Here is an 11,086-nt window from a genome sequence, read left to right on the forward strand (position 1 = left end):
GTGATGTGATTTCGTTCAACTCGTCGTTTAGAATAGGGTCCATTGTTCAAAGTAAAACTCTCCTGAGAAAATTCTCAACAAACATATTGGTCACATTTTTTTTCTGGACCTTCGTGGAAAAAGAAAATCAGCAGAATAAAGGCATCCAGGTTTGTCATCATCTTCCAAACGAGACTAATAAAAAACAAGACCAAATTTCTTTCGAAACCGTTACTATTTTAATCAATTCGAAATCTTGTTTTCAATCATTCGAGGGCAACAAAAATTACATTTAATGGTAAACTAAGGGGGGCGAATTAAACTAGTAAAATCTGAATTTATAAAAGTAGAATTTCGATTTAGTATTACTTTCCGGATTTGTTTGTTTATTTGTTTTCTTTTCTCCAGACAAATTTTAAACTAACAAAGCGAATCTTGCCACCGCAAGGCGCCTTCCAAAAGACCTTAAAAATCTATCAAATTCGAGTCGTATATACAAACGATACTTTTGATTGTAATAGTATATTAGCAGTGGGTATTCATCCCCAAACAGACAAAATCTTAACACTAGAGAATAGCTACGGTAGGGACACAGGGATAAGAGTTCGATTGTAGACTTTTTTGTAGTTTTATGTGTTTTTTTCGCTTTCAGTAACTTACATCGATACGCTGCTGCTGCTGCTGCTACTTACTCGCTAATTTCTACTAAATTCATTTACGTGTAAAGATAAAAATACTCGGAAACCTTACAGCTAAACACAAAGTAATGTTAAGTTTTTTCATTTGTTTGTAACTCTTTTTTGTCAATTTTTAAAATAAATATTTACAGTATTTCTATCGCTTTCCTTCCTCTATAGATTTTTTAAATCGATTCGATTCATTTGTGTGTGTGTTTGTTTGTATAGAAATGTTATATTTAAAAATTAAGAAAAAAGAAGTTGTTCCATATCACAATGCGCTTTTCTTTGTTTTGTTTTTATTTCACCTTAAATCTACAGTCACAATACGCTTCTCTTCTTATCAAACTAGCAATTTCATTTTCTCCACCACAACACAACTTGACGAGTGGAAGAAACAAAAATTGATCATTTATAAATAGCCTTTCTTCGTCACAAACATTTTGTGCCGTTTTTTTCATATTCGTTGATACAAAATTGGACAAAAAACTTACGCTTACTCATTTAAATAGAGAAATTTTGTATTCTTTGTCATTTGTAGTTTGTCTTTTGATCAGATGCTTTGGTTCTCACAGCTATCTCATTTGGACTTATAAAATATATTGATACACACTGAGAAAAACTGCGCTTATGTACAAGTGGTTTGCAAATTGTTTTCAAATGCGTTCGGCGATGGATCCAGAGCGCCTCAAAGTTTATCCAAAGTAACAACACTTCATCGTTGTTAGTGTGAAACCTGTGGATTGAGAGGGAGAGAATTGGGTTATTAGTTTTCAAGGATCTTACGGTGGAAGTCTTCCAAGATGACTCACCAATCCGAACAGTTCTTTCGATCGGTCGAGTTCCACGGGCTGAACTTTATCAGTCGTTCAGCAGCGATGTGACTCTTGTGTGTGTCTCTCCAAACCAATATGTATAACTGACCAATTTCAACAATGTTTCGCACTGAGAGAGAGACCTATACACGACCCCACGCGTTTCAGTCTTGAAAGAGCATGAGTCAGCGTGATTGTAAAATCTGTCGATGATACGGAAAAGCAAAAGATTAGTCGAAGCTGATCAATTTGAACATGGTTGATCGTTGATTGATTTTCTCACCTCTCTCGCGCGCTGATAGCACCAAAATTCACAACTCGTTCCATTTAGGACGCTTACAATTAACGATTCCGGTGGTGACGGCTGCGCCACCAGTCCTTGACCTAGTTTCTCTTTTCCTTCTGCCTGACTCATGACGCTTAATCCTAGTAGTAGTATTGGTGGTGGTTGTAGTATAAGTGGTAGATGTTGTATAATCTGTAGTCGTGGCACGTTTTTGGCTAACGCGGTTATCTCCTTTCGTAACGCACGGCTGTCAGTAGGCTCGCCGGAAAAGGTAGTACAGTTTTTTGCACAATAGACAGGGCGACGATGGGTCGGACACTGCCATGGTCTGCTGGGCGTTGACAGCTGAGGGGTAGTGAAGAATGCCGAAAGTGGTATTAGTCATATGTTGTTTTCTCCGGCGCAAAGCATAGAATGAGGATGATGCAATTTCTCAAGAGACAAATAGTTGTACAAATGGTCGAATATGAGGTTGATTGATAGATTCTAGTGTTCAATAAGAGATGGCAATATTACGTCTATCCAAAGTATCGGCTTCAAAGTGAATTAGGGTCTAGAAATCGACCAAGAAAGTGTCAGTATCATTTTTTCGGGACGCAAAATAAGTTTTTTTCCCGTGGCTTATTTTCAAACTGATAGAACACAATAAGCTCAGTTTGTTATTGTATTCTCTAAATAATAGTTCAAAAATTGTATGAACAAATGAAGAATTAAATTTGATGCCTGAAGTGTATGCGAAACAAAGCTTGATGCTTGTTCTGGTGGAAAACGAGTGAAAACGTGACGAAAGTAAAATTTAAGAAATCAAATTTTATACATTGAAGTATGTCGGACCAAATTATACACAGACCTCACTAACTCATAGCGATTCGATTGCATCTAGGTAAAATATTGGAGACTACATAATCGGGTCCGCCCTGTATAATTATTTTGCTATTGACTGTTTGTTTATTACATCGGAAGATTCCGGGATAAATTTTCAGCAATGGTAAAAATGCTATACTTTAAACATATCACGATTTCGAATAATATGCCTTTAAAATCTCCCCGATATTCGTTTCGACATGCTAATTTTCAATTTCGTTAAATTATCCCCATTATATAAATCAAATTCAATTCATGATCAAGTTGAGGGAGAATATTTGGAATAACTAGACCTGTTTCAGGCCACATAATCGTGTTTTTCTTGTCTCGTAGTAAAATACAAAAGAACATTCATTGATATACAGATGTGTGAAAATTTACGGTTTAACAGCACAATCTACTGACAAAATGCTGGGATTTTCTCGGACCAGCTATATTTATTCCTTTCCGTATTTTTTTCATTTCAACCTCCTAGGGTCCATCATTAAAAACTAGGGTGGTATAAAACATCGGCTTTCTACCAACTCGTCCCTTTTTGAAAATTTGTGACTCTGAATCACTCAACCGATTTGCGATTTTCATGTGTGCAAATGAAAGCTACAGGTAAACCTTTTTGTGCAGTAGATAGGGCAGCATAAAAAAAAGTTTCCCTCAAGTAAATAACTTAAATCCACGCCGTTCACCATTCGATTTCCTGCTTTGCGATGGGCTATGTTGGCTTTTGGGCTTTTCGGGTGTGCGTGGCTATGTTGTGCTTTTAGTTGCATGTCAAAACTTGTTGCTGTTAGAAATCATGTCATGCGCAACTTAGAGTAATTCATGGAAGTACTGGAATGATTCGAGAAGTGGACGATTTAGACGCAAATATGCTTTATTCGTACTGAAATGTATATAACCCATCGAAAAAAAAACGTAATGGACGATAACTTCGTCAAATATGCTTCTTTTCATATACCGCACAAAAAAATCGCACAAAAAAAAACCGCACATAAAAAGGTTTTCCTGTATGTTGATAAGCTTTTCAGAAAAAAAAACATACTTCTTGACGAAAACTTCAGATATGTTCGTTTTTTTTTTGCAGTTTTCGATGTGTCGAGACATAAGAGACCCTAGTTTTTTATATCATCTCCAAAAAGCTGAGATATTCTGTACATAAAATATCGAAATTTCAGAAGCAGTTTTTTTCGTTTTTCAGATATGCGTTTTGTCAAATATATAACGGGAATTTGTGATCATAAAAAAATATTTAGTTATCATTTAAATTCATATTATCACCTTCAAAATAAACCTCTCCTGAAGCAAAACACCTTTTCCAACAAGCAATCCAGTTATCGAACCACTTTTTTAAAAGCGCAGCGAATTCGTTTTTATGTCTTTAATGCTGTCAAAACAGGTCCAGCAATGCGGTAATTTGAGTTTCGGGGCCATAACTGCAGAGTACGATGCTCATTCAATCACTTCTTGTTATTTTTAGTCGAAAATTCGTTCACAATGATCGATCGATGAGCTGGATCCTGGTGCGAAATCCAAGTGTTATTCTTTCATAAATCTGGCCGACGAATTTCCTTTTTCAAACGCCTAGTAATGCCTCATTACCTTAGACATTAACCGTTTGGCCTTCCGGAAGGAATTCCGGATGGACAACATCATATCAAAAATCGCTGAGCAAAACAAAAAGTTAACGTGTTCTTAATGACGCGGTTACAAACTAAACGATAGATTGCGTTCCGAATTTACATTGAGGCCACTAAAAATAGTATCAACTTTTAAAATTACAAATTCCTGGTATATGTTTGACAGAATGTACAGTAAAACCTGTTTTGTGCGCTTTTTTTTGTGTGCGTTTTTTTTCTAAAGAAAATCACACAAAAAAAAAACGAAGACGCAACATGTCTCGACGTACAGAAGGAAAATAAAAGGAAATCGAACGTTGATCACGAACGGAGTCATTAGGATTTGGGTTATTTACTTGAGGAAACTTTTTTTTATGCGGTCCCTACCCACCGCTTAAAAAAGTTTTTTTTTTCAAATTGTGTAGCGCAGCGAAAAAATTAATACTCATTTCCCAAGATCGAACAACAAAAAATTGTTGGATTTTTTTTTTAATTTCTTTGAAGGCGTATCAACCACTCTGGGGAAAAAAATCATATATTTTGAACCCATATAATGTTGTTCTTTAAAAAGTTCTTTTTGGTTCTCAACACGCTAATCTACTCATTGACCTACTTATCTCAAAGTGGAATTCGTGATTTTGTAAGGAACTTAAAATAAAACTACAACGGAAGTAAAAGAACTACGAGAGTGATGCCAAAGAACGGATTGCTTGTTTTTCAGCCTAATCTATTTATAAAGAAAAGACAAAAAAAAATTCACTTCCCAAAACACGGTCTGGACCAATTTTGAAATTTCTGAGAGGGTGCATTGAACACATAATTTGGTTTAAATTATTTTGGAAAGTCCATTTTCAACAAGGTCATCGAGAAAGAAGAACAACAGATCTTCGCAAGAAATCACATGAAAGAGTTCCGCGCCATAATGGTCATAATGGGGAATAAAAACATTCAAAGAATTGGCAGTAGAAATTTTTACTAAAATAAATTGTTTGCATGATTGTTTCTTTATTGGTGTAAGAAATCATAGTCCAGTTCACTGAACTTTTTCTTTTATTCAATTTTTGGGAATTTAATGTTGTGATGGAAATTTCCATCATTATACAAAGAAGGGTTAATGCAACTATAATTCAAATTTAAACATGTTCGGAGCCACAGTAAAGGTTCTTGGAATTCCATATTACACTAGAATACACTAGAACCCCGATTATATGCGGAATTGAGTGACAACTGTGAACTGTGATGAAATCCGCGTTCACAGGTAATCGAGGTTCTATTGGAATTGGTTCAGAATCGAGGTAGGAGTTTTTAATTAGTATGTGCAGTGTTTGCAATTTCGCGTCGGACTCGATTGTATATGATCCGATTACATATACAATTTGGACTCGATTATATACAGTTTTTGAAAAAAATATAATTTTGACGTAGGACTACGTCTTTCATTTCTATACTGGAGTGTAAATTCAAAGTTTCGAAAACGAAAGCGTTACGCCGGAGAACGAGATTTTGAGCGTTAATAGCTACTGAACAACTGATAGACACTTCATTCGAAAGATAAAATGTCTACGCGTTGTATACATGTTACTTTTTGATCCAAAAACTTGTCACAATATTCTTAAAATTGCTTTCAAAACAGGCTATTGCAATCACCAATCGGTTTATAAGCGAGCGCCGTTCGGAAATCCACTCAGCTGAAATTGAACAGCGATTGGAGCATGTTGTCGCTGTTGTGGCGAAGCTAACTTCATTCATCATGAAAGCACTGATGAACGGTGTCACCAAGAGCCTGTTTGTGCACCTTAGGCCAGAAGGGAATCCATCGGGAGGAGAGTGATGCCACTGAAAAGGCGACCAAGAGAATACCAGCATCGAAAATTGGTTCCGTTTGATGCATCGGAGCAACCACCACACACACACATACACGCGTGCAACTCTTTTCGTTTGATGGTTATCGAGTTAGCATTAACCACTGGCGGGTTAATGTCATCGTTGCTGAAAAATAATCTGCCAGTTCCCCTTGTGATTGAAAATTACAGAGTTTATATCAATGTTTTCTATTCATATAATACTGCGACCAAATACATTTTGTTTCGTGATTTTTCAATCAAGTGCAATTAACAGGAAAGATTCTGAAGATTATTCTTCCCCATCAGTAGAATATTTTCGTATCCAATATTGGATACATAAAACCTTGTGCCTCCAACGTAACGCTCTCTTTTTCGAATTCCCCCAAAAATCCACTTCAAACAAATGATGACTAAATCAACGATAGTCCTACGTCAACCTTGCGGTTATATCACAGATATAACTCATTTCCTGTTTTTATATTTCAAATAATCTTATTTAAGACTTAGTTTAAAAAATGTAATATTTCAAAATTAAGATGAAATTTAATTGGCTATTATAAATGCAGTGGAGTAAAAATCGTAATTTTTGAAGATTTTGATTGAATTTCATCAGGAAGAACGCTATCGCAGCGAAATTAAGACAGATAAAAGTTGGGTATCAAAGAATAAATTAAAGAGTTATTAGTGAGCTTCAACCAAGTTTATTATGACTTTTTTTGGAATAAAATAATAACCTTCAAAACCACTATACGATAACCGCTATATTTGAAGTTTATCGCTTCCGAAATGTTATTTTAATTCACTTATTTTGATGTTTCACAACTATATTCTGTACTAAATTTTCTCATCTTTCAAGTGGAAGCAACATAATCGTCCTACGTAGCGTACTTTTCAAAGTAGAGCAAGTTAAAGGCAAACAAATCCCGGAACAAAAAAAAAAGATCGATATAAGATCATATGATCGTCTATTACCTTCTGAGAGATTCCGGAATTTTTCATGGGAGAAAGATGATTTCTGACATCAAGAGGATGAATAAAAAAAAATGTTTCTTCTATATTCCAAAAGAGTAGAAAGGTCTGAGCCTAGGGCACGGACGGAAGTTTGACGTAGGACTGTGATTTTTCAGAACATTTGATTATTTTAAATGTAATTCTTTTCATTGTTCAGAAATCTGTTAGTTCAACTCTTTTGAAACTCTAAATAGTAGGCCCGAAAAGGACCATTTGTTATTTGGTAAAATGTACGTTATATCGAGTGACGTTATAACGAGGGTACGTTATATCGAAGTTTCCCTGTACTTATAAGCTTCAAACGGTTTGTAACGAACAAATAGAGACAATAAGCAATAAATCGGTGAACAAAAAAAAAATTCGTCATTGATTACATTGAATATGAAATTTATGGGGAAGAAACGAAAAAACAAGTTGAAAATACTCACGATTTCGTGATATTTTGAGGTAAAATAAACATGAATGAAATGAACAATCATGATGTTGCTTTATTTTTAATGGATAGCTATGGTATTGCGATTTCTTTCCATTGTCTTATTCTTTTTTTAAGGCATCGGGAGCAGTAGCTTTTTCGGTGAAATAATGTTCGGTTGCAGACTATCACAATCAAGTCTTATTGGTTCTACTGCTCAATCTATCATAGAAGAAATTGAGTCATTAAGAATTATGAATATGGGTCATGAAGAATATTAATATTTCATTTCGTTTAATTTTTGTGATGCGATGTAATGCCAATCTCAATGAGTCTTCGCATGATAATCGCTGCCTCCTCCTAATTAATGAACGATCGCTGTATGGGTGAAACTTTTCGCGTTGCTTTGAGTGTTTGAGTGATGCATGAAGTCTTGCATCTGATTACTTTAACATCTTGCTAATTTGTTAGATAGAACGAATTATTGCACGCAATTTTGTGTTACATACAACATTCATGGGAACGAAATTGGAGGAAAGAATGCATAATACATGATTTACCTCCGCATACGCTTGCAAAACATACCTCTCTTATTTGTTAAATTGCTCACTTGTTTTATAATTTCCACTATTGATGTCTCAGGCGAAAAAAAGCTGGATAAAATTGCCGTCTAATGGTATATATTATAACATATATTGTAAGAACGATTCTGCGTAATATGTATTTGAAAACTCTTAATAAACGTTACATTTTTCGTGACTCTACGAAATATAGAAATCAAAGACGTAGTCGTACGTCAAAATGAAAAATATATGCATAAAAATTAAATAAAAATAATGTATCGATTATATACAAGATTTTGATTGTATAGAGAGAAAAGAAATCGGAGACTGTATACAAACTGTATACAATCGATTCCGCCATGTATTTGAGTTATTTTACGAATAACCATTTTTTGTTACTAAAATTTGAGAATGTTTGAATTGAAAAGGGGAGTTTTAGTTTGAAACTTACATTGCTCAGGAGGAGCATTAGGATACTGACAATAAAAAGTTTTGTCGGCTGTATCCCGTCAATATCGACTTTTGTAATATGTTCAGTCAAGCTGAACGGAGTGACATACTACTCTACATACAGAATCAATCCCATAATAATCGCAGATGAATATATTTGTAACGACAAAGTACGACCAAGAAAACGCGATCGTATCCTTCCATTCCTGCCGCATAAACCCAAAATATCCCAATTTCAACACAAATGAGGCTCTTTGGACTATCCTCAATAACAATGTGAAGAAAATCTCATCTTTAAAAATCTCATCGTGTTTTTAACATTGCAGAAAGCACAGGAAGATTAGGATCCTCAGTGTCAAATTGTGGGAAACGATTGCAAACTTTTTCTTTTGATATATTTGATTATTTGCTTTCAACACAAAATGGATTGTTTAACACAAACTATGAATTGTTCGTGTATTCTGGTTTGTGAGATCATGAATCAACAAAAGCGTTTATGGAAAACAAGCCTCTTTGGTTATGACATACACAGTGTGTCAATTAAGTTTCGGAGCTGGTAGTGAAAATAAACAACAATTGAACTAATTATTCTAATATTTGTTAATTTTAAACATTCGATAGTATTCTGTCTTTAGGGAACGTATTGAGATCACAAAAGGAAAAACTAAATGTTGATCGCGTTACGAAAATTGTTCAATTTGGTGCGCATATTGCTCAGTTTAATGAATTTACGAGGTTTTTGTACTTTCTAACAATCTATCGCAAAATAGATAATCATAAATTTTTTAATAGCTAAGACATCAAAATAGGACTGACACGATTGCCCATGACATTTTCCCCATACATTTGTGTAGACCGCAAGACGTTTACCTAACACGTGGTCAATTGCGACTGCGGTTATTTAAAATCAACATGCAACAAATTCGAAACGTAATCCTACGTAAACTATGCGGTCTCCCCTCGGACACAATCTTTCAACTTTTCACATCGACTTATTTGCGATTCAAATGCGTGCTCTAACTCATTCGCTTGGACCTAATGTCGTCAAAACATGTCCTTTTAATTTTTTGGGAAAATAGAAAAATCACATTGCGTCAAATGAAGTGATTTAAGATAAGCGGCTGATTTAGAACACACTAGAATTTGAGCCAGTTGAGGCACGGTCAGTGACTTGCGACTCAGCGTATTATCTCTTGTAGAAGAATTACTTCCTGGATTGTAATATTCGAGCCGAATTTTGTGGATTCTGACCTTGAAGCATGTGGTGAACAGTAACCGTTTGATGAGTGGGTACAAACTCCCCATAGATAATAATTTCATATAATGAGTCCCGGAACTTTGTTGAGACACTGTGAGAACCAAATAACAGAATCTGTAGGAAAATGACAAGTTTTGATCTAATGGGTGTATCTTTCTTTGTGCCGGTTACTGCAGTCAATTCAACTCACAACATATTAACGTAATGAATTTTATTGCAATTTCCCTATGACATGAAATTTGTCCTCCATGCATATTTCACACAGCACATCATCCATATTTAATCACCATTTCACCGGGTTCAAATTTCCCCACAAAATCACACGCGCAGAGGCAACAAAAAACCCGATAACTCACCTTCCCTTGCGTAGGCGATGAGGATCTCGTGGAACAGCAACATCAGGTGTTGGGGGCCGTAGTCGGAAGAGCCGACTTGTTGCGACACGTTCGGACTCGTGCCCGACTGTTGCTGTTGTTGCTGTGGTGGCTGTTGTTGATAGGCCTGATTAGGCTTCACTTGTTGTTCGTCCTCGTCGACCGAGGGTATGTAAAATGCAACAGCCATTCTCAGTCTTGTGGTTTCAACACTTCAAATCAATCTAATTTTTCCTTAAGTTTCTCAGTCACTTTTCGAAATCAAATATCTCCAATCACGTCAGAGTCACTTCACGTAAACACACCTCGTCGTCACACTTTCCGACAATCGTAACAAAGAACTTTTATCTCTCGCGTGTTCGTCAACATTCGATACGTTATTCTACAAAACTCTAATCGAGCGAGAGCATCATCCAAAACACATCCACTTCGCACGAGCGCTGGCTGTAAACTGATTGTACGGATCCGTCCGCTGGCACACGTTTCTACTTGTTGAGGTATCAACAAGCGAGAACCACTCGGGCCGAACAGAGCTCATGGGTCGATCTACAGTCAATGTGTTGGTGTAGTTCGTGTACGGATAGGACGATTCATGTAGCGATAGGATCTCGAGGGTGAAGCTGTATTGCGGATGTGTAGCATGTTGCGGCGATCAAAATCGAATGTTGCACCACCGAGGTGAACTTTGGCGGGAAAAGGTATCGTTGAAGTAGTTGCTGTTGCCTTCCGTAAGTGTTTGACGTCTAATAGAAGGAAATAGAACAGAATAAATTTGGTCGAATTGGGATAGTGGAAGTAAATTTGGGAGAAGAGCAAAGCGAAAAAAGGGTGTTGGCTATATTTATCCTGGCGGTTTCAGAGGCGTCTCTTTGCCAGTTGGGATTGGAGGGAAAAAAATGAGGGAGTTTCCAAAGGAATTCTGAGATTTTTTGGAACGAGA

The 11,086-nt window shown here is 36.0% G+C and overlaps 1 long non-coding RNA gene across 1 annotated transcript; it reads right to left on the reverse strand.

Moving 5' to 3' along the window:
- Positions 1 to 214: 214 nt before the first annotated feature.
- LOC129774685 (uncharacterized) lies at positions 215 to 10,608 on the reverse strand. The gene is made up of 4 exons (XR_008742752.1): positions 10,129 to 10,608; positions 1,755 to 2,102; positions 1,469 to 1,674; positions 215 to 1,392 (listed from the first exon to the last, which is right to left on the reverse strand). It is a non-coding gene; the product is annotated as an uncharacterized LOC129774685 (long non-coding RNA).
- Between the last annotated feature and the right edge of the window lie 478 nt (positions 10,609 to 11,086).

The sequence above is a fragment of the Toxorhynchites rutilus genome, chromosome 1 (assembly GCF_029784135.1).
Source record: "Toxorhynchites rutilus septentrionalis strain SRP chromosome 1, ASM2978413v1, whole genome shotgun sequence".
Lineage (NCBI taxonomy): Eukaryota > Metazoa > Arthropoda > Insecta > Diptera > Culicidae > Toxorhynchites > Toxorhynchites rutilus.